Source organism: Heloderma suspectum, chromosome 3 (genome assembly GCF_057233095.1).
Source record: "Heloderma suspectum isolate Gila_16-S chromosome 3, 16-S_ref, whole genome shotgun sequence".
Classification (NCBI taxonomy): Eukaryota; Metazoa; Chordata; class Lepidosauria; order Squamata; family Helodermatidae; genus Heloderma; species Heloderma suspectum.
The window spans coordinates 277843987-277868470 of NC_139460.1; the positions used below are offsets into that span (position 1 = coordinate 277843987).

At 45.5% G+C, this 24484-nt stretch overlaps 1 protein-coding gene across 1 annotated transcript in view; it reads right to left on the minus strand.

Annotated features, from left to right (window-relative positions):
- Positions 1 to 24146, minus strand: part of SPSB4 (splA/ryanodine receptor domain and SOCS box containing 4) — a 302205-nt gene extending 278059 nt beyond the window's left edge. Inside the window, exon 1 of the mRNA XM_084847091.1 lies at positions 23906 to 24146. The gene's annotated coding sequence lies outside the window, so the exon portion shown is untranslated. The remainder of the gene's footprint in view (positions 1 to 23905) is intronic.
- Positions 24147 to 24484: the final 338 nt, after the last annotated feature.

A 24484-nucleotide genomic window follows, 5' to 3' on the forward strand; every position in this document is an offset into this window, starting at 1 on the left:
CTTATTTTCGCCATAGTCTACATAAATCTTTATGTAGACTAGACGTGCCAAAATAAGGAACGCAAATGGCGGCGCCCATGGGCCGCCGCCATTTGCATACGCGCTTTTTTTTTCCCCAAGGTCACCTGTGATAGGCTACGTGACGATTAACGTAGCCTATCACGGCTGACTTTGGAAATCTAGCCGTGATAGGCTATGGTAATCGTTAACGTAGCCTATCACGGGGTTTTTTGTTTTTTTTTTCACCTTTTCTTTCGTGGCCGGGGAGATGGGGCGCTTCTCCCCGGCCTGAATTTCGGCCAGACGAGGCAGGGCGCCTCTCCCCCCTTGCCTGAACACCGGGGGGAGAAGCGAAACGCCTCCCCCCAAGTGCGAAGCAAGCTGCGGGACAAGGTAAGTCCCTTTCGTACATCCCTACTTCATGCACACTGATAATCCTTTATAAGTAATGTTAAGTAACAGTACACTGGTGCAAAGTGCAAGTTTAGTCTGTCTGGCATGGATAAGCATTTATACCACAGCGCATACATCTGGAGAGACAGCAGTGTAAGTATGCTTGTGTAATGCACAAGCCCAAAATGTGCTGCCTTAGCGTTGCCCTGAACTGTGGTTTTGGACACCACTGCATTAAGTTGCCCTGTGTGACTTCAGGGAGAGCAGCAGTATCCTTTCGGTCAGGGAGCACGTGCGATTGGGTCCCACTGCCTGAAAGCACCATGAGCTCTAGAGTCGGAGAAGCCGATGAGGGTGTGTGCTGGCTTGGCCTTACATGCTGCCAAAAAAATTCCAGTCCTCCTCTCAGCTTTGGAACTGGGGAGCTGGCAGAGATTGCCGGGCAACTGCCCAGGTCATCGCCACCCATCTCTGCAGCTTCAAAGATGGAGGACAACCTGTCCTCTCATCATACTCACCTGAGAGCCTAGGGCAGTGGAGGCTGATGGCTCCAAGGTCAGTGGGGCAGTACATCTGCTCTGGGTTTCAGAGCTATCCTTTAGAATTCTGACTGGTTCTGATGAAACCCGGAGCAGATTCACCACCCCACTAACATCAGAGCCACCAGCCTCCACTGGCTGAGGGACAATCGCCATGGGAAGTGGATTTGTTGAAGTCTGCCACTGAGTTAAATATTTGCTTTTGTTCACAGAATGTCTCTTCGTGCAACCCTAGCTTTTTTATTAGACGTTCTTAAGTAAATAAAAATTAATTTTGTGTATATGTGTTTGGTGAGTCAAAGGTCCCACCAAGTGGACCTCAAGTTTCCATACATCTATGCCTTGCTACAATTCTAAGTATATGTAAGAGATCACAGAATGCCTTATAGGATTTTCAGTGGATAGGAATTATCCTATCAAGTCAGAGTGGTAATTTGGACAGCATTGCTCTATCAGGGATGGCAAGAAAGAGACAAGTTAAATTATCAGGTCAAAGCGCTGATGAGAAAAATCCTCATTAATTCAATTTCAGCACCTTTCTCTAATCAGCAGAGTGGTTGTCTTAGAAGTGCAATTTGTACCAAGCTTAAATAGTCTTCCTTGTGCTAAAAATTTAAGAAGCATTGTCAATGGGTTTCTCTCTTCCCAGCATATACCACATCCAAAACAAAAAGAAATAAAACCCAGAAGAACCAGAGTAAGTATCACAGGTTGCAGATTAACTGACTTCTTGAGAAACTAGCCCCACCAGCTCAAAATCCGGGATGCGTGTTTACCGGAGACAGTAAGCTGGGGAACAGGGGAGGAAGGTGCTCTCGCACTCGTGTCCTGCTTGTGGGTTCCTGGTCGACAGCTGGTTGGCCGCTGTAAGAACAGAATGCTGGACTAGATGGACCCTTGGCCTGATCCAGCAGGGCTCTTCTTATGTTCTTAACTGATCCCCCCCCCAATATGTACTAGTAGCAGATTGCTACAGATAAATGCACCCCAGAACTTGGGCACACTATTTTCTTTCCTTCCACAACCATTCCTCTCAACCATTTCATATGCCAAGAATCAATTTGCTAGCATCCAGCCATGCTTAACTGAAATCAAACAGATTATTTCTGAGTCGGGAAAGTCCCAGAAAGTTTCAGAGGGTCAGAGACACTCCACCCGTCGCCACACCACTCTCTGCTGCAACCAGTCCCCCTTGTTACTTTCCTGTCTCACTGCCACCCTTCATACTGCATAGCTGCCATCTCCTCCCACCCCTGCAGAGTGCTGCATATGGGACTAGGTGGTTGCTTTCATTCCACTTGGGCTGCATCATTTTTTTCAAGATGGCATCCCGCTAGGGCAGAGGTGGGCAACACGTGGCCCATGGGCTGCATGCAGCCTTGGGCCTTTTCTGCAATCCCCCGCTGCCCCCCCCCCCAAGCCGCTGTGCTATTGAAATCTGGGGGAAAGGCCATATTTCCACTGCTCTAGGCCACAGTGGCTTAGTGGTTAAGACGCTGAACTGCAGACTGGAAGGTCGGCAGGACAGCAGTTCGAGACCTGAGTGCTGCGTGACGGAGTGAGCTCCCATCTTCAGTCCTAGCTCCTGCCAACCTAGCAGTTCGAAAGCAAGAAATTGCAAGTAGATAAATAGGTACCGCCTCAGCAGGAAAGGTAACAGCGTTCCGTGCACCTCGGTGTTCAGTCATGCCGGCCACATGACCACGGAAGCGTCTTCGGACAGCGCTGGCACTTCGGCTTAGAAACGGGGATGAGCGCCGCACCCTAGAGTCGGACACAACTGGTTGGGGACACCTTTACCTTTTTAGGGCAGTGGTAGACAGCTTTGTACCCCCAGATATTTTGGACTGCAATTCCCATCAGCCTCAGCCAGCATGCTAGTGGTGAGGGATTATGGGAACTGTAGTCCAAAATATCTAGAGAGCACCAGGTTGCCTAACCCTGCTCTAGGTTAGGTCATTCCAATCACCTGTCTCCATTTCCAATATTTTATGTCCTTCAGCCCCATCAAGGGCCAGAGGACATAACACCTGCAGTGGAAGTATAGAGAGCAGCTGGGGTAAAAAGAAGTGGAAAAGAGCTGCCCATTCCACCCAGAGATCCTCCAGTAAGGCAATTCTAGGTTCAAGTAATAACATTCGGAAAAAGGCAGTAAGTCTTTAAAATGCGTTGCCTCTCTTCCCTGCTCCACAGCAGAAGCCGGTCCATTCCTGTCAGGTGTCAAGCAAGCATGATGCAAATAGCCCAACACGCACATATATACCCCAGAGCAAGACACTATTAAGTATAGTTATTTCACATTAGAGACAATTAGCTTTCATGAAACAAAAAATACTGGATGGAAATATAAACATCAAGCCAGAGAAATAGGTTCAAACACCTTTTTCTCAAACATGAAAGTATGCAGATGCAACTAATAAAACCCTTTTGGGTTTAATAAAGAATTGCCTTTGGCATATGCAGAATATTCTTTTGGCACCTGAACCCCTACTGAATATATTTTTCTAGGCAATAAAGCTGACTTTTCTCCTAGTAGTCTATGACCAGGCGTTCCTTAGTAGGAATTACAAGTCAGCTTTATAAATAGAAAACAAAAGACTCACAGCAGGAAATTATGCCTTCGGGTTAAAGATCTCTATAATGCACATTAAAAACATGCAATTAATACTAAAAAGAGTCAAGCAGAGCAGTCCAGAACAGGTGTTTAGATTACTTGAGATAAATGCCTACTGTAAAATGACTGTTCTCAGTCTGAGTATAATAGCCAACCCAGGCAATAATGGCTTGAGGACAAGAAATAAAAAAATGAAAATGAACGTACACATTTGCCAGCCTCATTCTCTCTATAGCTTTGGGAATGCCTTAACCAAGTATACAATTTGGTTTTTGGATGTTCACTCTCACTAGTCTGGAATAAAGCCAAATCACTCTTGTCAGTGTAATTACTCCGGACCTAGTAATATGCAAGTAATTACAGAGCCTGCATTGGACTGGAATGCGGACAACCTTGAGATCAGATCTTCTTGCACACATTAGTTGAAAACAACTGTAAATTAAGGGTGCAAATATATGGCCAATACTATGTGTTAATGAACTACTGTTAAAATGGAACTACCTGGAGTTTCTGTCATACACTCACTGATACTAAACCCAGCTTGGATATCATCATCAAGTAGATGAAGGAGAATAGAGCTCATTTGGTTGTTGCCATCTATGCGTAGGCTAAATGCATGACCAGGGAGCAGGACCATAGCCCTCAGCCCCTGATATCAAGCCGCCCCACTCCTGGACATATGTGCACTATGTGTAGATTGGGGAGCCCCAATGGCACATGAATCCTGATCATATAGTGCATATAGCACTAAGGTTTATCAGTTTAGGCTGATGTACCAGCTGTGACCCTATCTTGTTAGCCGTAGTCTGGTGACAGATATCCATGCTCTGGTAACCTCCCAGTTGCATTACTGCAAGGTATTGTACATGGGGTTACTTTTGAAGACAGCCTGGAAATCCCAGTTATTTCAAAACAGAGCTGCTAGGCTACTACCTGGGACTGGTCAATTTGATCATGCGATGCCAGTGCTTTGTCAGCTGCACTGGCTTCTGGTCTACTTCCTGACCCACTTTAAAGTGTTGCAGTTGACCTTTAAAGCATTAAATGGCTTGGGAGCAGACTATCTATGGCATGGGTGGTCAATCTCTGAGGGTGAAGGGCCACCTTGCCCCCCCCCCCGAACCCACCGGGGACTGTACCTTATTCCTGCTACCACCAAAACTGCTGCCAAATTTGCCATCATGTCAGTGACAAAAAAGCAGTGATTTTGCAAGCAAACTAGGCACACAAGGAGCAATACAACAATGGAACCAATTACCTGGGCTCTCCCACACTGGAGGCCTTCAAGACGAGGCTGGACAGCCATCTGTCAGGGATGCTCTGACTTGGATTCCTGCTGTCAGGGTGGACACTGAGCCCATAGAATTCCAGAGTAGTTCTGATTCTGAGGAAGAGCAGTCGCTCCTGGGAGAGGAGCATGCTCCTCTTTCCCAGGACCAACAGCTGACAGAGATTCCTCCCACCAGCATTCCTAGTTTAGTTAAGAGTCCAGGGAGTGACTGAGCACAGTAGCAGACTTGGTGGATGCGCGACGCAGACGCAGACGCAGAGAGCGGCGCCAGATGGAGGGCGCGGAAAGGAGGCGTAGTGCCCGGTTGGCGTGCAAACAACGGCTGCGCCCAGAGGCTTCAAGGGAAAAGGGGAGGGACTCTCCCTAGTCCTTAAGTTCAGGGGTCTAGTAATTCCCTTTCAAACGGGGACCAACTGTTCCAACTTAGGGCATAGGTACTGTGCTGCTCAGATCTAGTTGCAAACGGTATAGTTGTTAAGTTGTAAAAGAAGAATAAAGCTCTGAAAGGAATCCCTTTGTCTGTGTCTGGACTTGGCTACTGGATTAGACTGAGAGAGGCCTCCAAGGAGCCCTTGACACCTGCACTGAGCAGGGGGTTAGACTCGATGGCCTTGTAGGCCCCTTCCAACCCTACTATTCTATGATTCTATGATTTGGGAAAGTGATTCTGGGAAGCAGAATTCCCTGAGGCTTCCGGGTGCAGAATTCTGCTTGCAAACAAGGCCCATGTTCCCCACATGCTTTGTTTACTTACAAAATTGCCACTTTGTTTGCTGCCACCATGGCAAATTCAGCAGCAATGGTGTCAGGGGAGCAAAAATGTCCATGGGAGGACTCCATGCCTCACTAACTCTTGCTTCACTAACTATAGAAGAGCTCCCAGTGTTGACACAGGCCAAGTTATTTACACTCAGGCCTCTATTCAGTACTATCCTCCATCTATTAGGTATAAGTCTCTCCTTCCCCATCCTTCCACAGCACTCACACGTTGTTTGTTTCTCTCAGTCTCTGCCCTCCACTACCAATCTTCTCTATATATCTAACCAAATAATTGCTTGTCCCATTTGAATGCTGTTCATATAATTACTCTTTACATCTTTGTAATAAATTGCATATTTAATTATTCTAAACTCCAGCTTATTGACTATTTACTTTTCCCCAGCTGGGTGCCCCCAATTACTGCCCCAGCACACCGTGACATTTGTCCACATGTCCAGTTGGGTACATGTACATGATTAGACAAGCGTAGGTGAAGACACATGGTAACAAGGGATAATAGCAACAATTTTTAAAATCTAATTACCAACATGGTAACTTATCAACACTATGTGTGTGTACACTGTATACACAACAGAGGGGTTTTTTTTGGGGGGGGGGATTGTGTGTTCTGCTTCTCCTTTGGTGCTTTAGTACTCAACATAAATCTCCCAAAAAATTTCCAAAGAAAGATGAAAGGACAATGAGGAAAGAAAGAAATCTGTGGTGCCATAACTTTTTGAGAAGCAGTGTCTTGGCTCCTTGCTTGAGTCCATCCACAATACAAATGAGTTCAAGATCCATGTGCTGGTAATCTCAAGACTGGATTACTACAATGCACTCTATGTGGGACTTCCCTTGAGACTGATCTGAAAACTACAGCTAGTGCAGAATTTGGCAATTAGCTTGCTAAGTAGAAGTGCTCAGAGAACTGCACTGGCTGCCAATATGTTGCCGGGCCAGGTTCAAGGTCTTATATTGACATATAAGGCCGTAAACAACTTGGGATCAGGTTACCTGAGGGAATGCCTTCTCCTATATCAATGTACCTGTTCACTGTTCACTGAGATCGACAGATCAGGGCCTCCTGGTTGTTCCTTCACATGCACAGGTACATCCGATGGCAAGCAGGAAGAGAATCTTTTCCACTGTGGTTCCCTGCCTTTGGAATTCTCTCCCCCCTGCAGTGCACAGGCACCAACCTTGATGGTGTTTCAGCGCCTCTTAAAAAAACTATTTAACCAGGCATCATCTGGTTTTTAATACTTTGCTTGGTAGTTTTTCTGTTTTTAATTGTGTCTCTGTTTATATTTTGGCTTGTATTTAATTGTTGTTTTAATGGATTCTGTACACTGCCTTGTGATTTTGTAATGAAGGGTGGTATATAAATATTTTAAATAAAGATGAAGTCATGCCATCTCTCTTAAGAGGAATTTGCTGGATCATTTGATCCTTCAAAACTCCCTAATGCAGCTGTATCTTCAAATTTGAGCTCTTTTCAGAGGACCCTTGTTTACACAGGGCAAAAAAGATTAATAATGAAGACATGGAAATATATAAAATCTATATTGGAAAGCTGAAAAGCTACTACCATGTTGTCTGAGAAGTACAATAGAGTTTACGCCTCCATATACCTGTTACAGGCAAAAGAAACTGGCAGAATCTATAGTCTGTAACTGTGACTCTAGAAATTCAGCTACAGGAGCTAAGTTCTCCTCTGTGGCCAGATGAAGCAGGAGCATGAAAGTCCAATCTGTGTTACTGAGTATATTTGGTGTCTGGATTACTACAGGACAGGAGTAACAGAGGTTTCTTTCCTGCTCCAATACCTGCAACAGGCACCAAAAATCATGCCTGAAACCCACTCACAGGACTTTAAATAGTAGTACCAACCAACTTCTTGAACGTGCTATGCCAAAGAATTTAAACACAGATGGACAAGTGACATTTTGAACTTCTAAAGCTCAGAACAAATGCATTAGCATTGTAAAACATATATCCCCCACCCCGTAATTTCTAGTGGCTTGCAATATTAATTTCTCCTGCATGCCGTTAAGGAGATACTGGCTACTAAAGTTTCACTGAATATGAAGTAGACGCCTGGGAGCACTTTGCCCTTGTACAAGCCCTATTCATTACAGAAGACAAACTAAGGATAAGTGACAGCCACAGTCAATACAATGGGTTGGATCCAGTCAATACAATGGGTTGGATCTTAGTCATGCTTTAGTCCCATCAAAAATTAGCCATGACTAACTTAAGTCCCATTGATTTCAATGGGACCAAAGTGTGATGAACATAGTCTGGCCTCAACACATTGTGAGTCACTGCTGAAAAAGTGAAGCAGGGCAAATCCCATTCTCTAGGATGCCAATAACCCTCTTAGTGAAGGGATCACGCAGAAGTTCAGGTCACATATTTATTATCACCCTCACAAACTCACATTATAATGGGACCTCCATGTAAATGGCTAGATATTTGGAGGACCCAGCTGTTGAAACTATGAACATGGCTTGTATTTCAGCTCAAGTCATTACTGAGTAGAGATTTTAACCTTGGGTTTCCAAAATGTACATTTACTACTGGAAGTACTAGAACAGAAATGGCTCTCATTTCTTTCTACAATGAAAAAGCTCTTACAAATTAGAAAGAAAGCTACAATTTCTTAAAAGTGAACTGGGATTCCTATGTACTTGCATAATAGCCAATGCGTTTATTGTTGCAGAACATCTGCAACAATAACCCCCATGGCTGGTTCAGTGAGTTTCTCCACATTATCATGTACCTTTTTTGGAACCATGTTCACAGACATGGCTGTGAGCTCACCACAGGCACTTCCCAATTCATACTGATTTTTCCTCACATGTATTCTCATACCCAGAGGCAAGCCAAAACGCACCAGCCTGAGCTTGCCCTTGGATAACCTAATCCAACGAAGCTGAGCCTACATGAGCTTGGGGAAAATTACACTCCCAGACAATTGTATTTGGGTACTGACAAAGGTAAGTTTGGTCTCCTCCAGGCCTCTAGGAGGTAGGAGAAATAGATCAATTTCCTAGCTTTGGCTATTGGGCGGGGGGGGGTGTGTGTATGCTGCTACATTTGTTTGTCTTGTATGGAAAATGTATCTATTTATTCATTCCTGGAAAAGTTTTCTTGAAGTAAGAGGGCAAAGGGGAAAACCAGGTAGGCCACTTGGTTTGGGGGTGGTCCTGCTTTGTTGGGTCTTGACATTAATCACCAATATATTTATTTTTAATTACAAAGTTCTGTTAAAGAGAAGGTGATCACATTTGTCATGCAGGACACATGCAGTGGACAATCTGAAAATATAAGTTCCTATTCCAATGTGCTTCTTGTAAAATAGCCTGAACTGTTGAATGGCTTTCACAATTGATAAAGAGAAATAAACTTCTTAGGGCCATAATCAGAAACTGGGATGGATCCAACAGGTATAAGTGTTATAATAAAAAGGGGGGAAGAGACAGAATGCATTTGTTTAAATCCAGTGGATCAAATCAATATCTACTCCAATTCTACTTCCTATGTATCAGTCAGGATAAATACGCAGCCCAGGCAAGCCAGTATTTATTGTTAAGCTGACTTGATCTCATTAACTTTGTGAGCTTTAGGCCCATTGACCTGTTGTTTCTGTACTTTTACAATAAATGAAGAAACACACTTTCTTATGCCAAAATGTCCTTGTAAAGCATCATTGTTTATGTCCACTCCATACTGGGAGATAGTATTTACCAGAGTAAGAAAAAGAATAACCAATCCCACAGATACTGTATTGATTTCTTGTCAAGTGATTTAATACAAAAGCAATGGAACAAATTCAGTTTAGCTCAAACAGCCTCACTGGCTTGACTGGGACAGTGTAGGACAGGGATACAGAACTAGTTTAAGGTGGGCAATGAATTGCCCCCTACCAAGCATTGCGCAGGCCAGATGATGTCCAGTGGCAACGGCTACACCCTCTGACATCATCATCCTGCCTGTTTTGCCTTTCCCCATGCTGAGAGAAGCATGGAGTTCTGCACCGCTCCCACCATGGACAAAGAGACTCACATGGTGCCAGCCAAGATGGGTGCCCTTCACACTCCTCTTGCTCTCCACACTGGGGGCCGTGAGAGGCATGCAAAGACTCGGTAGGTAGTTCTGCTCCTCCCAGTGCCCACCATGTCCTCCGTGCCCCACATTCCCACTGCTATCTCTGATCAGAAATTTCTTTTAAAGGGATCATTTCAAAGGCACCTTGAAAGAAAGGCAGAATATAAATGTAACAAATAAATACTAATAAGAAAGGTGCCCTTCACTGACAGGATACATGGTGGAAGAACAGGGTGGTGGATTCTCAGGCATTTGGAAACCCCCACCAAGGAACAAAAGAGCTATCTTGGTGAGGGCAGCTATGGCTACAAAAGTAGTCAGGAAACTGTGGGGGAAAGGTAAGTCAGTGATGAAGTCCATCGTCAGCAATTGCCTGGGATCATGATGCTTTGAGACTAAGAAGTATGGAGAGGCTCCATTAACCCAACAACAACTGGCATGCATTAGGGGGAAAGAGGCACTGACAGAAAATAGGAAAGGAGTGACTACCAGGAAACACAATTAATTTTTCCCTTTTCTCCAACACTGGGACTACAACGGTATGCTCTATGCTCTGGTAGCCTCCAAGTTAGATTACTGCAAGGTGCTGTACGTGAGGCTGCCTTTCAAGATGGTTCAGAAGCTGCAGCTCATGAAAAATGTGGAGGCCAGACTGATAAAAGGGACAAGAAGTTTCAAACATATAACACAGATTTGGGCACGCTTGCAATAGCTGCCTGTATGTTTCCAAGCCCAATTCAAGGTGCTAGTTTTGACCTATAAAGCCTTACATGGCTCAGGACAGCAATACCTGATGGAGCGCCTTTCATGGCATGAACCTACCCATATACTATGTTCATCTTCTAAGGCCCTCCTCCAGCTGCCTCTTCCAGAGGCAGCAACAAGGAAGAGGGCCTTCGCAGTGGTGGCCCCCCAATTATGAAAAGATCTTCCTGATGAGGCCCACTTGGCACCAACATTATCTTTTCAGCACCTGGTTAAGACCATCTTCTCTCAGGCATTTGGGAGCATATAATGAATTTTTAATTAGGTACTGGATCTTTCTTATTGTTTAAAAACTGTTTAGATATATGTGTGTTTGTGTATGTTGTCTGTTTATATGTTTGTATGTAAATAGGTTTCTATACTACGTCTAATGTATTTTTAACTGTTTTTAATCTCAGTAAACCCCCCAGAAAGCTTTGACTATTGGGAAACATAGAAATGTAATAAATGAAATGAAACAGTAAGGATGACAACAATTTCCCTTTTGTCTGCTTGTTTGATTTGTTTATTCGAGCCTTTATTTTTTGTTTGTCATGGTCCACTCCTGGCATCTTCTTGGTAGGATCATCTCCTTCATGAAGAGCTTTCCTGGGAAACGAGAAATTTAGCTGCTTGACACTATGGCATGACACTTGTCCTCAGCAGACAATGAAACCCTTAGATGTTTAATATGGGGTCTAAGTTAACAGGTGACCCAATACTAATTCTTCTGTGACATCCCAACCCAGAAAAAAATCTGCAGTAGAGGGAACAAAGGCTCATTCAGATATCATAAAGTACTAATCAATCTCCAAGCCATGATTTGGAACTCCCTTATTCTCTATCCCCTCACCTCATGTGCATGAGTTTCATTCCATCTTACTTGCTTTGTGAGCCTTTACATTCAAGGGCGTGTTTCTATGCTATCAGCTTCACTTTGTTTGCAACTTTGTTGTGATGTTTCCCCAATCGCATCGTCTCCTTTTCCAGTTTCCACAGCCCTTAAAGACCTGGCTTATCATCGCTGTAGCCTGGGGCTCTGTGCTGTTTCCACTGAGCTCTAACCGAATTGTTTTCTTGATGGCTGGGTGGAGTCTGAGTGGAGTCTGGGGTGGGTCTGATTACCTCATCAGTGTTCCCGCTTCCTCGGCTGTGTTTCCAGGACAATGGAAGGAGACGCTAATGGAGGAGTACCGGATTTTTAAAAAGGAATCAGCTTTGCAGCGAAGAGAGGCCCACCCCCCTTTCTCCTTTCCCCTGAAAGTCCAGATGCACCTACATTTCTGGAGCAAGCCTCATTGAGCACAATGGGAGTTACTTCCAAGCAGACACACATATGTGTGTGCTGGGAAAGACGGGGCGGGGGGACACAAAGAGGCAAACTAGCCCCCATTTTAACCCAGAGGACCTCACTGACCACAATAGGAGTTACTTCTGACAAGACAGTAATGGGTTTGTTGTGGGAAAGAGAGCAAAACCAGCCCCCATTTTAACACACAGGATCTCAATCTGGAAACTGTGAATGAGTTACGTCCTAAGGCAATGGACCGAAGCCTCGAGATCACACTTAATCACATTTAAGGAATTGGGCTTTGATATGTGCCGTGTCAATTGAGGGGCTTCTCTGTTATTTCTGTGGTCACTGAGAGGGCAAACCTCATTCAGCACAATGGGAGAAAACACCCCTTGACTGGGGTCGTGGGCTGTGTTCTAGTGCTTATTTTCATTGATGTTTTAAAACCTGGTCCCTCAGCAACCTGCTCCAAAATAGCAATGAAACTTCCAGAAAATGGGGAGGGGGGAGGGTTGGGTCACTGAGGTCAGAGCAACACACCCACAAAAGCTGGGTTACACACCCCATGGGCAGGACTATGATACCGGACCCAGTGCGGTTGTGGAAACAGGTCAGTAATGGAGCCGTGGTAAGCTGGAAAAGTCGGACTATAAGCAGTCTCAGAAGAAGCGTCTTTTCAGCAATAAAATGCGGGGCTGGTGCTGAATGGCCACGATGTCATGGAAACACAGAGGCCTCACTGTGCAGGCAGGTTGGAGTAAATCACTGGTGGAAATACAGCCCAAATCAGGCTTACTGTGGTTTTGCACTGCAAACCAAGAATTGCTGCCAAACCACAACTGGAAATCAGGCTTTGAAGTGGGTTACAATGACAAATCATGGTAACTTGGGAGGGCTTTGAATTGTACCCAAAATATATAGTAGCTCACCAAGAACAGCATGGAACAATGGCATACAACATTGCCACTCCACTAGCAACATCTAAATAACTTTCTTCTACATACACTATTTCCTTAGGCAATTAGGTTCCTACTGCAGGGAGTTTACATAGCACTTTGGTCCAACTATTTTCTGACTTGATTAACACCACACTTAACATTAGTGATGCTACATTAGTAATATTCATATCATAAAGAACAAACTATTATACACCATGGAGTGCAATTAATGACAGAAGTAAAAAATAAAATGGAAGGATAGATCAACAGTTGGGAACGATAGTGCTCTAAAGGAGTATTTTTAAAAAGTGTGGACCCCAAACTCTAATTTTATATAACTCATAAGGCATGTCTGAAAATGCCAAATATGACTCATTCAAAGCTAAGCAAAAAAGAAAAGGATGGAAATAATGAGTGACTGCACTGCACAGAGCCAAAAATTCAAGGCGGGGTTCAATATATACAAAACTAGAAAACTAAAATATGAATATTGATTATTGAAATATTAAAATACGTGAAGAACTACAACATATAAAAACATGTTCTTAAAACATCCACCCATTAAAATATTTCTTCTTGTTTCAGTATAATCCCACCAAAGTCAGTGGGCTGCCCCAGAGTACATAATTAATCTCAGTATGTTGTCTTACTAAGAATTTTTGCTGCTGAGAAATTGCTAATGGCGTGATTTGCTTTTTCTGGTTTCAGGGCTGCTTACTCTCTGGAGCTAAAAATATATTCAGTTCAGCCATACCTTACAAACAAATTTTAATGTAAGATCCCTCAGGCAATACCGTTTTCAGCGCTACTGCTAACATAAATTATGTTACGGTAGCATAAGCTACCTCTAGCACATCGGCAATAGCATTTGCTGGCATGCTGGATTCCCCCAGGAAAACTGTTGCACCAGCAAACACTATTGGCATTGCACGAGAGGTACTAGCATGACATAATTGTACTAGCATGAAATAATTTACATTACTTCTGGCACCAAAAAGGATACAGACCCTTTTTGTATTATCAGAAAAGAATAAATAAGCAAAGAAAGTGGGGCAGTGTAATGTAGTCAACAGAGTTGGACTTAGAGCAGAGCTGTATATCCCTAGCCATAAACTTACTGGATATCTTTGGGCCAATTACTCTCTCTCTCTCTCTCTGTCTCTCAGGCTAACCTATCTTATGTACTTGTCAGGATAGACAGAACTGGGTGACTATGTATGCTCTTTTGAGTGCCCTGAATCAAAGTCAAGTTTAAAATATAATAAATATATCGGCTATCCTTGACTTGATCCTAACCAACAGAGATGACTTCGTGGATAAAGTAGCAGTTACAGCAACTCTGGGGGAAAGCGACCATGTTGTACTTGAGTTCTTGGTTCTAAGGGAAGCAAAAGCCGAGTGTAGCCAAACGTGTACCCTGGATTTTAGGAAAGCTGATTTTAATAAACTCAGAACAATTATCAGTAAGGTCCCATGGAAGTGACTCTGATGAGAAAAGGAGTCCAAGATGGGTGGGAGTTTTTTAAAAAGGAAGTTCTAAAGGCACAATTACAAACAATTCCAACAAGAGAAAAAAAAGTGGAAGATAACAGAAGAAGCCAATGTGGCTTCACATAAAGCTTAGAGATGACCTGAAAACAAAAAAGGACACATACAGGAAGTGGAGAGAAGGCCAAGCAACAAAGGAAGAGTACAGGCAGGTAACACAGAATTGCAGGGATGGTGTCAGGAAGGCTAAAGCTGAGAACGAGCTGAGGTTAGCGAGGGATGCTAAAAGCAACAAAAAGGCTTTCTTCAGCTACGTGCATAATAAAAGACAGAGGGAAAAAATGGTGGTTCAGCTGTTAAATAAGGATGGCAAAATGATAACAGATGACAAGGAAAAGGCAGAAGTGCCCAATTCCTACTTTGGCTCAGTCTTCTCCCGAAAGAGGGTCTATGAGCCCCCTGGCAAAGTACAGGCCGAAGGGGCAGGATTGCAGCTGGAGATTGATAGGCATATGGTCAAGGAACACCTAATTACTTTAAATGAGTTCAAATCTCCAGGGCCAGATGAACTGCACCCTAGAGTAATAAAGGAACTGGCAGAAGAACTCTCAGAGCCACTGTCTATTATCTTTGAGAAATCATGGAGGACGGGTGAAGTGCCAGATGACTGGAGGAGGGCTAATGTTGTCCCTATCTTCAAAAACTGTAAAAAGGAAGAACCTGGGAACTACAGACCAGTCAGTCTAACATCAATCCCTGGGAAAATTCTGGAGCAGATTATAAACCAATCCATTTGTGAGCACCTTGAAAACAATGCAGTGATTACTCAAAGCCAATATGGATTTGTCAAGAACAAATCCTGCCAGATAAATCTGATCACATTTTTTGATCAAGTAACCTCCCTTGTGGAGTGTGGGAATGCTGTGGACATAATACACCTTGACTTCAGCAAAGCTTTCAACAACGTGCCCCATGATATCCTGATGAGCAAACTAGCTCAAAGTGGGCTAGATGAAACAACAATCCGGTGGATCCACAGATGGCTACAGTATCAGACTCAAGGAGTGCTTATCAATGGGATCTTCTCTAACTGGGGAGAGGTAATGAGTGGGGTACTGCAGGGCTCAGTCCTGGGCTCAGTGCTCTTCAACATTTTTATTAATGACTTGGAGGAGGAGGTGCAGGGAATGCTGATCAAATTTGCAGATGACACAAAATTGGGCGGGATAGCTAATTCCTTGGAAGACAGAAACAAAATTCAAAGTGATCTTGATAGGCTGGAGTTCTGGGCAGAAAACAACAGAATGAAATGTAATAGGGACAAGTGCCAAGTTCTGCACCTAGGAAAAAAGGAACCAAATGCACAGTTACAAGATGGGCAATACTTGGCTCAACAACACTACAAGGAAGAAGGATTTTGGAATTGTTGTAGATCACAAGCTGAATATGAGCCAACAATGTGATGTGGCTGCAAAAAAGTCAAATGCTATTTGGGGCTGCATTAATAGAAGCATAGCTTCCAAATCCCAGGAAGTACTAGTTCCCCTCTACTCAACACTGGTTAAGCCTCATCTGGAGTACTGTGTCCAGTTCTGGGCACCACACTTTAAGAAGGATGCAGACAAGCTGGAGAGGGTTCAGAGGAGGGCAACAAAGATGATCAGGGGACTGGAAACAAAGCCCTATGAAGAGAGACTGAAAGAACTGGGCATGTTTAGATATGATAGCGCTCTTCAAGTCCTTGAAAGGTTGTCACAGAGAGGAAGGCCAGGATCTCTTCTCCATCATCCCAGAGTACATGACACGGAATAATGGGCTCAAGTTACAGAAGCCAGATTCTGGCTGAACATCAGGAGAAACTTCCTGATTGTTAGAGCAAAACGACAATGGAACCGATTACCTAGGGAGGTGATGGGCTCTCCCACACTGGAGGCATTCAAGACGAGGCTGGACAGCCATCTGTCAGGGATGTTCTGACTTGGATTCCTGCACTGAGCAGGGGGCTGGACTCGATGGTCTTGTAGGCCCCTTCCAACCCTACTGTTCTATGATTCTATGATATAATCAGGCCCTTCTAATAGAATTGTTACACAAGATGTCCCAAACTGTAAAGTGGAGATCAGTTCACACAGCCATTTTTAAACACATCGGGTTATGTTCTGAAGCTGCCATAGATATATGACAAAATTGACATTCTAGAGCAGTCATGAATTTTGTGACACGTGTCTAGAATATGGGTTGCTGGGACATGAAAGATCTTAGTGAGCCACAAACGCCATGGCCCAGTTCCAATGTCACACTAACAAGCCATAGTTTGCTGTGATGCTGTGATTAGAATGCGCTGTGGCAAGTTTCAGTTTTATACACTTTGCCCCCCCCCCTTCTCTCCTCCTCCATGTGCAAGAAGAGGATGTTTAAAACTTCCGGTTCCAATTTTGAGCAAACCACAGTTTCCTATTACAAATGAATATGGAAAATTGTGGCTTATTCTAGCCAAAGTTAAACAAACTGCAATATGAAACTATGGTTTAATCCTGGCTGGTGAAAATACAGTTTCTCATATTCAGATGCAACAGAAAACTGCAGATTGTTTAAAACCACAATCAGAAACTTTAAACCTGCAAATAAGGGAAAAGGAGGCTATGAGGATGCTCCTATTTGTCTTCATAACACTAAACCATGGTTTAACATTCGTCTGAACCAGACCAACATATGTTGGAACATTTGGGAGGTAGTAAACAATACGTTTTCACCCCCAAATCTCCCAATATAGTCAATCTGTAATGAATTAATTACACTACTTTCAAAAAACAACCCACTACTGCACAAATAAATCCTTAAACTGAATTCTGGATGCAGTCCTAAGCAATTTACTAATTCATATGTTCAACTGAACAGCTTTAGGACTGCACTGTCAATCAGTTCACATGAATGCAAACCTTTATGACAGGTACATAGCTCAGATGAGATGCAGGTCTGTTTTAATAGATACACTATTTAAAACTACTATTGTGATGCTTGAAACTACAGCAGTTTAACATCTGAATATATCCTATAGTATATAATATTGTAAGAACAGCTTTACAGCCTGACTGTATGCCTGTTTACTCAGAAGTACATAAATGCAATGAAATTCAGTGATAAATGTGAACATGATTACAGGCTCAACAGGTCCACCCATTCATTCTGTCTTTGACACCAGATGGCAGAAAATACAATAGAGTAACAGTACAAAATTATATTCTATCTCCATTCATTTTCTATTCCAATCTTCTAGTAGTCAGGCAGTGCAGTCCTATGCATGTTTACTTGGAAGCAAGAACTTCCAATGTTCAGTGGGGCTTCTCTCCTTGTAAGTGTGTTTAGCATTGCAGCTTAAGAGTTAAGAACATCCTACGCATAGAAAGAGATGCATTTTGGTATGTCAGCCATAGATGGTCCATAGATATGCTCCATGAATTTCTCTAGCTCTTTTATTTATAGACCCCTGTACAGTACAAGAACATACAAACACAGTTACCTGGTTACCATGGGAAATCAAACATTTTATCTCACTGATTGATTAATAATCCAACATTTCATTTCATAAAAGGGTAACTGTATCATAGAGATTATCTTTCAAATGTGACTACAATAAGCATCATTTCACAGTTTCTCAAACGCAGTCACCAAGTCTGAATTTACCAGGAGTACTAAAGATAAGCTGTGTGCCCTTAACACTGTCTCAACATTCAGCCTCACTTGTTGTGATAGGAAAGGCCTTTTTGTTCTGTTAACTTAGGTTTTTACTTTACATTATTTTGTAAATGGACATTAATTATAAATGCAGTTATAAAAAGAAAGGCTCTCATGACAGAATTATGTATTTATTATTTAAAGTACTTTTTATTTAAAGTCATCTTTTAGGGCAGGAGTGGCCAATTTCAGGAGACCATTTTTGCCCCCTGGAGCCCACCCCTCCCCTTGTGGGCTGCAGTTGCCAAACACAGGCCAGAAAAATATTAATAAAGCAATTTAAAAATTTAAAACGGCATCCAGAGATGCTACAAAGCACCAAAAGGGCCAAAATTAGTTTATTTGCAAACTAATTTTGACCGTTTAGGGACTCTGTAGCTGCTACAGGGTCCCAAATGGGTCAAAATTGGCTTGCAAATAAACTAATTTTGACCTTTTGGGCACTCCATAACTTATATACCAACTACACCCTTATCTGGACAGGGATAGCCAAGCTACAGTTATCCATGCTCTGATAACCTCTCATCTGGAATACTGCAATGCATTATATGTGGGGCTGCCTTTGAAAATGATACAGAAACTTCAGCTAGTCCAGAACAGGGCAGCAAGACTGTTAACAGGGATTGGCCAACGAGATCACTTTACACCAGTACCTTTCCAGCTACACTGGCTGCCAGTCCATTTCTGGGCCCGATTCAAAGTGCTGATATTAATATTCAAAGCCTTAAACAGCTTGGGGCCAGGTTATCTGAAGGATCGCCTCCTCCCATATGTGCCTGCCCAGACCTAAGATCATCTTTAGGAGTCCTTCTCTGTGAGCCCCTGCCAAAGGAAGTGAGGTGGGTGGCTACCAGGAAGAGGGCCTTTTCTGCTGTGGCACCCCAGCTGTGGAATGAGCTCCCTAAAGAGGTTCGCCTGGCGCCTACGCTATGCTCTTTCCAGCACCAGGTGAAGACCTTTTTATTCTCCCAATATTTTAGCATTTTAGTTTCCTAGTCTTTTAGCTCTGGTGTTTTAAATCTGAATTTTAAATCTCTACATTGCTGCTGGCTTTTATTCTGGTTGTACTGTTATACTGTGGTTTTAAGCTTTCATAGTTTATATTGTTTTATGCTGCGCTTAGTGGTTTTGAGTTTTGTGAACCACCCAAAGAGCTTCAGCTATGGTATCAAAGTTAATTAAATAAATAAATAAGCTCCTGACACTACTCTTCTTTTTTATGTTTATATTCAAAAGAAGTATAAAGAAATACAGTACTGCATCCCAAATATACTATCTTAATACCGCCTTTATGTTATTATTTACAGTGAAGCAATCTCCACTTACACCATAATGAAAGTATATGCCAATGGTTCCAAGGCCAGCAACAGAAAAGGCAGGGGGGAACCTTTGTATCTTTCCATTCATTCAAATCCTTGCTAATAAGCGAGGCCCAGTCATCCATCAATCATATAAAAGTTTAAGCTTAAACCTCTCCTTCTAGGGATTTTCATATAGCTTCAGGGATTTCTGGATGAAGCAGATTAACCAGATCTATTTCAATCCGGCTTCAGACCTGGCTATGAGACAGAAACTGGTTTGGTCAACTTGGTGGACGATCCATGCCAGAAACTTGACAGGGGGAGTTTGCCCCTGTTGGTTCTGTTCTTCCTGCTGATCCTCTCAATAGCTTTCCATACCATTGGCCATGGTATCTTTCTGAGATGTCTGTCTGGGAGGGGACATTGAGGCACTGTTCTACAGTTGCTCCAGTCCTTCTTGGAGAGGCAATTTCAGAAAATGGTGCTGGCGAATTCCTATTCACCACTGTGGCCATTGGCCTGTGGTGTCCCCCAGGGTTCCATCCTGCCCCATGGTATTTCACATATACATAAAACTACTGAGAGAAGTTTCTGTAGTTGGGGGGGGGGGGTTGGTGCCACCAATATGCTGACACAACCCTATCTCTCCTTTCCATCTAAATCTAAGGATTGGAAGGGCAGATACTGAAGCTGAAGCTCAAATATTTTGGCCACCTAATGCGAAGAGAAAACTCCCTGGAAAAGACCCTGATGCTGGGAAAGATTGAAGGCAAAAGGAGAAGGGGACGGCAGAGGATGAGATGGCTAGATACCATCACCGATGCAATGAATATGAACTTGAGCACACTCCAGGAGAGAGCGGAGGACCGGAGGGCCTGGTGTGCTATGGTCCATGGGGTCACGAAGAGTCAGACACGACTTAATGACTGAACAACAACAAAGTTCTAAATCAGTGTCTGAATGAGCAAACTGAAGCTTAATGAATACAGACAGAGGTGCTCCTGGCTAGTTATAAGCCAGATCAAGGAATAGGGACTTAATCTGTGCTGGATCCCCTTGAAGACTCAGGCATGCAGTTGGGTGGAATTCTAGAACTCGGCCCTGAACCTGGATGCCCAGGTTTCAGCAGTAGCCAGGGCTGCAATTGCACAGTATGCTAACAGTACCCATTCCTGCAAATGTCTGATCTAGCCACAAACACGCATGTCTTAGTGACATACCATTTGGACGGCCGCAATGCGCTCTATGTGGGGCTACCTTCGAAAATTGTTTGGAAACTTCAGCTGGTCCAGAATGCTGAAGCCAGACTGTTGACTGGGGCCAGTTACACGGAACACAGGACTCCCTTTGTTACAACATCTTCACTGGCTACCCTTCTGTTTCTGGATACAATTCAGACTCCTGGTTATGACCTCTACAGCTCTACACGACTTGGGACCAGGATACCTGAAAGACTGCATTCTCCCATATGAGACCGTCCAGGTTGAAGATCTTCAGGGAAAGCTCTTCTGTCAGTCCCACCTCCATCAGAAGCACAATTTGTGGGGATGCTAGAGAGGGCCTTCTCGGTGACCACTCCCAGGCTTTTGAATTCCCTACTGAGGTTAGCCTCCTCTCTGTTGTCCTTCTGGCAGCAGGCAAAGACAGTTTTTATTCAGGGAGGCCTTTGGCATGTAAGCTGGGCCGCTGCTGAAGGGGAGAGGAGGAGGTGTTAATTGGTTGGGTCTGATTATTTCTTTTATTGTTGTGTTTTTAATTTATTTCTTCTGAGGTCACATTCTAATTAAAAATTTTATTTTAATCTGTATTTTATTATTGTTTGCCACTTTGAGCAGCATTTTAGGCAGAAAGATGGGGTATAAATAAAATAAATAACAACTTGCTTTTTCTGGTAAAAAAGGGGGGCAAAAGAAGCAGTGAGTAAGCACAGGGGCAGCGTTAGAAACTGAGGACCACACGTTCTGGACCCACTGCAAAATTATATGAATGAGGCCGGGCAACTACAGAATAAAAGCCTCATCTAGGCTAGATCTTTGTTGTTGTTGTTGTTTATTCGTTCAGTCGCTTCCGACTCTTCGTGACTTCATGGACCAGCCCACGCCAGAGCTTCCTGTCGGCCGTCACCACCCCCAGCTCCCCAAGGTCGAGTCCGTCACCTCCACAATATCATCCATCCATCTTGCCCTTGGTCGGTTCCTCTTCCTTTTGCCTTCCACTTTCCCTAGCATCAGCATCTTCTCCAGAGTGTCCTGTGTTCTCGTTATGTGGCCAAAGAACTTCAGTTTTGCCTTTAATATCATTCCCTCAAGTGAGCAGTCTGGCAGCTGGCTTTATTTCCTGGAGTATGGACTGGTTTGATCTAGGGATGGCGGAGAATTTCTCCCCGAAACTTCGGGGGGCCGAGCGCCAACGTGTTCGGCCCCCCGAACAAGTTTCGGGGAGAAATCCTCCACACACCCCCGCACCCCGCACCCCCCCCCCCGGGACAGGACTTACCTTCGCCGAATGTCCCTCCCGGCGGCGGGTCCGGCCAGCGGTTCAGCGGGGTTCAGCGGGGTTCGAGCGGGGTGGGAGCGGCAGCCGGTCTTTCGACCAGCTGCCGCCGCCGCCATTCCAATAAAAGAAAAAAAAAACGCCCCCGTGATAGTCTACGTGACAATTAACGTAGCCTATCACGGCTAGATTTGCAAAGTCAGCCATGACAGGCTACGTGAATCGTCACGTAGCCTATCACGGGTGACTTAAAAAAAAACAAAAAAGCGCGTACGGATAATGGCGGCCCCCATAGGGTCGCTGTAGTCTACATAAAGATTTACGTAGACTACGGCGAAAATAAGGGCAACGCTATTTGCGTTGCCCTTATTTTCGCCGTAGTCTACGTAAACATTTACGTAGACTACAGCGACTAAATAAGGAACGCGAATGGCGGCTCCCTATGGGGGCCGCCATTAGCGTACGCACTTTTTTTTTTTTAAGTCACCCATGACAGGCTACGTGACGATTGACGTAGCCTATCATGGCTGACTTTGCAGATCTAGCCATGATAGGCTACGTGAATCGTCACGTAGCCTATCACGGGGGCGTTTAAAAAACAAAAAACAAAAAACAATGAAGTTCGCGGCCGGGCAAGGCGGGAAGCCTCCTCCCCGACCTGAATTTCGGCCAGGCGAGGCAGGAAGCCTCCCCCCCGGCCTGAATTTCGGCCGGGGCAAGGCGGGAAGCCTCCCCCCCCCCGGCCTGAACTTCGCGGGGGGAGCTGCAAAGCGCCTCCCCCCCCACCGCAAACAAGCTTCGACGAAAGGTAAGTGCCTTTCGTCCACCCCTAGTTTGATCTTCTTGCAGTCCAAGGCACTCTCAGAATTTTCCTCCAGCACCACAGTTGAAATGCATCGATCTTCCTTCGCTCAGCCTTCCTTATGGTCCAGCTCTCTCTCGCAGCCATAGGTTACTACGGGGAATTGTTGTTGTTGTTCAGTCGTGTCCGACTCTTCGTGACCCCATGGACCATAGCACGCCAGGCCTTCCTGTCCTGCGCTCTCTCCTGGAGTGTGCTCAAGTTCATATTCATTGCGTCGGTGATGCTATCTAGCCGTCTCATCCTCTGCCGTCCCCTTCTCCTTTTGCCTTCAGTCTTTCCCAGCATCAGGGTCTTTTCCAGGGAGTTTTCTCTTCGCTCTAACTATGCGGACCTTTGTTGTCAGTGTGATGTTTCTGCTCTTCGCTATTTTATAAAGATTGGTCATTGCTCTCCTCCCAAGAAGTAAACGCCTTCTGATTTCCTGGCTGCAGTCAGCATCTGCAATAATCTAGTGCTTTTTATAGGCATGGAAGTGCACTGATAACTGTTGGGACACACTCTTCTCTAGCATTATTTCCCGCTTTTTATTCCATACTTTCCAAAGTACCGCAGCAGATGTCATCGTGTGGGCTACAAGGTATAAGCGCGCAAGGATATAGCGTCACCCTGATGGGATCAATGTGGCACAAGCTGTAGAAGCCCCCCCCCCCCCCCCCGCCGCCGCCGCCGCCGCCGCCGCCGCCTTTTGCCCCACAAACATGACCGAGAGTTGGGCTCTTTCTTTTGGCAGCCGCAAGAGCACTTAGTCCACACAGGAGTTTGCCTTCCCGATCCGAAGCAAAACATGTCCGTGGGATGTTTGGGGCTGGCTGTTCTAAGGGGGACGGAGGGCGAGAAGCGCTGCCCCAATTGCAGCTTTTCGGCGCGAGACGCCTCGGCAGCGCTTGCTCCTGCGCAACGCGTAGAAAAGCCAGGCGGCCAGCAAGACCCTCCGCTCTAGTCCGGCGCGACGCCGCCCCCCCCCCCCCCCCGAGCAGCCTCGCCTTCTACCTGGGAGGAAAGGGGCGGGCGGGAGGTCGCCCGTCATCGCCGGCGCCAAACTTTCAAGGACACGCGGCCGTGCCCTGCGTCGGGCCGGGTCTGAGCGCCCGCCGCGCCCCGGCCGGAGGAAGGAGGGCGCGGTCTGGCCGCACAGGTGCCCCCGCGCCGCGCAATCCGCCCCGTCTTCCCAGTCCCCGCGTGCGCATCTCCAGGGAAAGAAAGCGGCTCCGGCAGCGACAGATCAGAGCGAGGTCTCCCCGGGACAGGCAACACGCGGGGGGAGGCAGCCAGCGAGAGAGCCTGAGAGAGAGAGAGAGAGAGAGAGCGCGAGAGAGAAGGCGTCTGGGAACCGTCACTCACCGCGCGATCCCGCGCCCGATCCCCGCGGCAGCGGCGTCCTCGCGGCCAGCCGCCCGCCCGGGAGCTCCGCGGCCAGCTTCATCTGCCGCCCTTCCCGGGGCTTCGGCTCCCGCCGCCTCTCGCCCGCAGCCCCGGCTGCCGCGTCCGAGCCTCTCCGCGCGCGCTCGCAGAGCCCGGGCGCGGGGAGGCCGGGGAGGGGCTCGCCTGTGCCGGCGGCTGCCCTCCTCCCCCAGCCCGGATCGCCGCCCGCCCGCCGGGGAGCCCAGAGGCGCCGTTCGGCGCCACGAAGCGCTCCCACAGGGTCCTAGCGCGACGGAGACTCCGCTCGGAACGGGGGGAAGGGAGGAGGAGGAGGAGAAGAAGAAGAAAGAAGCAGCAGAAGAAGAAGCAGCAGAAGAAGAAGCAGAAGCAGCAGCAACAACAGAAGAAGAAGCAGCAGCAGCAGAAGAAGAAGAAGCAGTAGAAAAAGCAGAAGCAGCAGCAACAGCAGAAGAAGAAGCAGCAGAAGAAGAAGCAGAAGCAGCAGCAGAAAGAGAAGAAGCAGAAGCAGCAGCAGAAGAAGAAGCAGAAGCAGCAGCA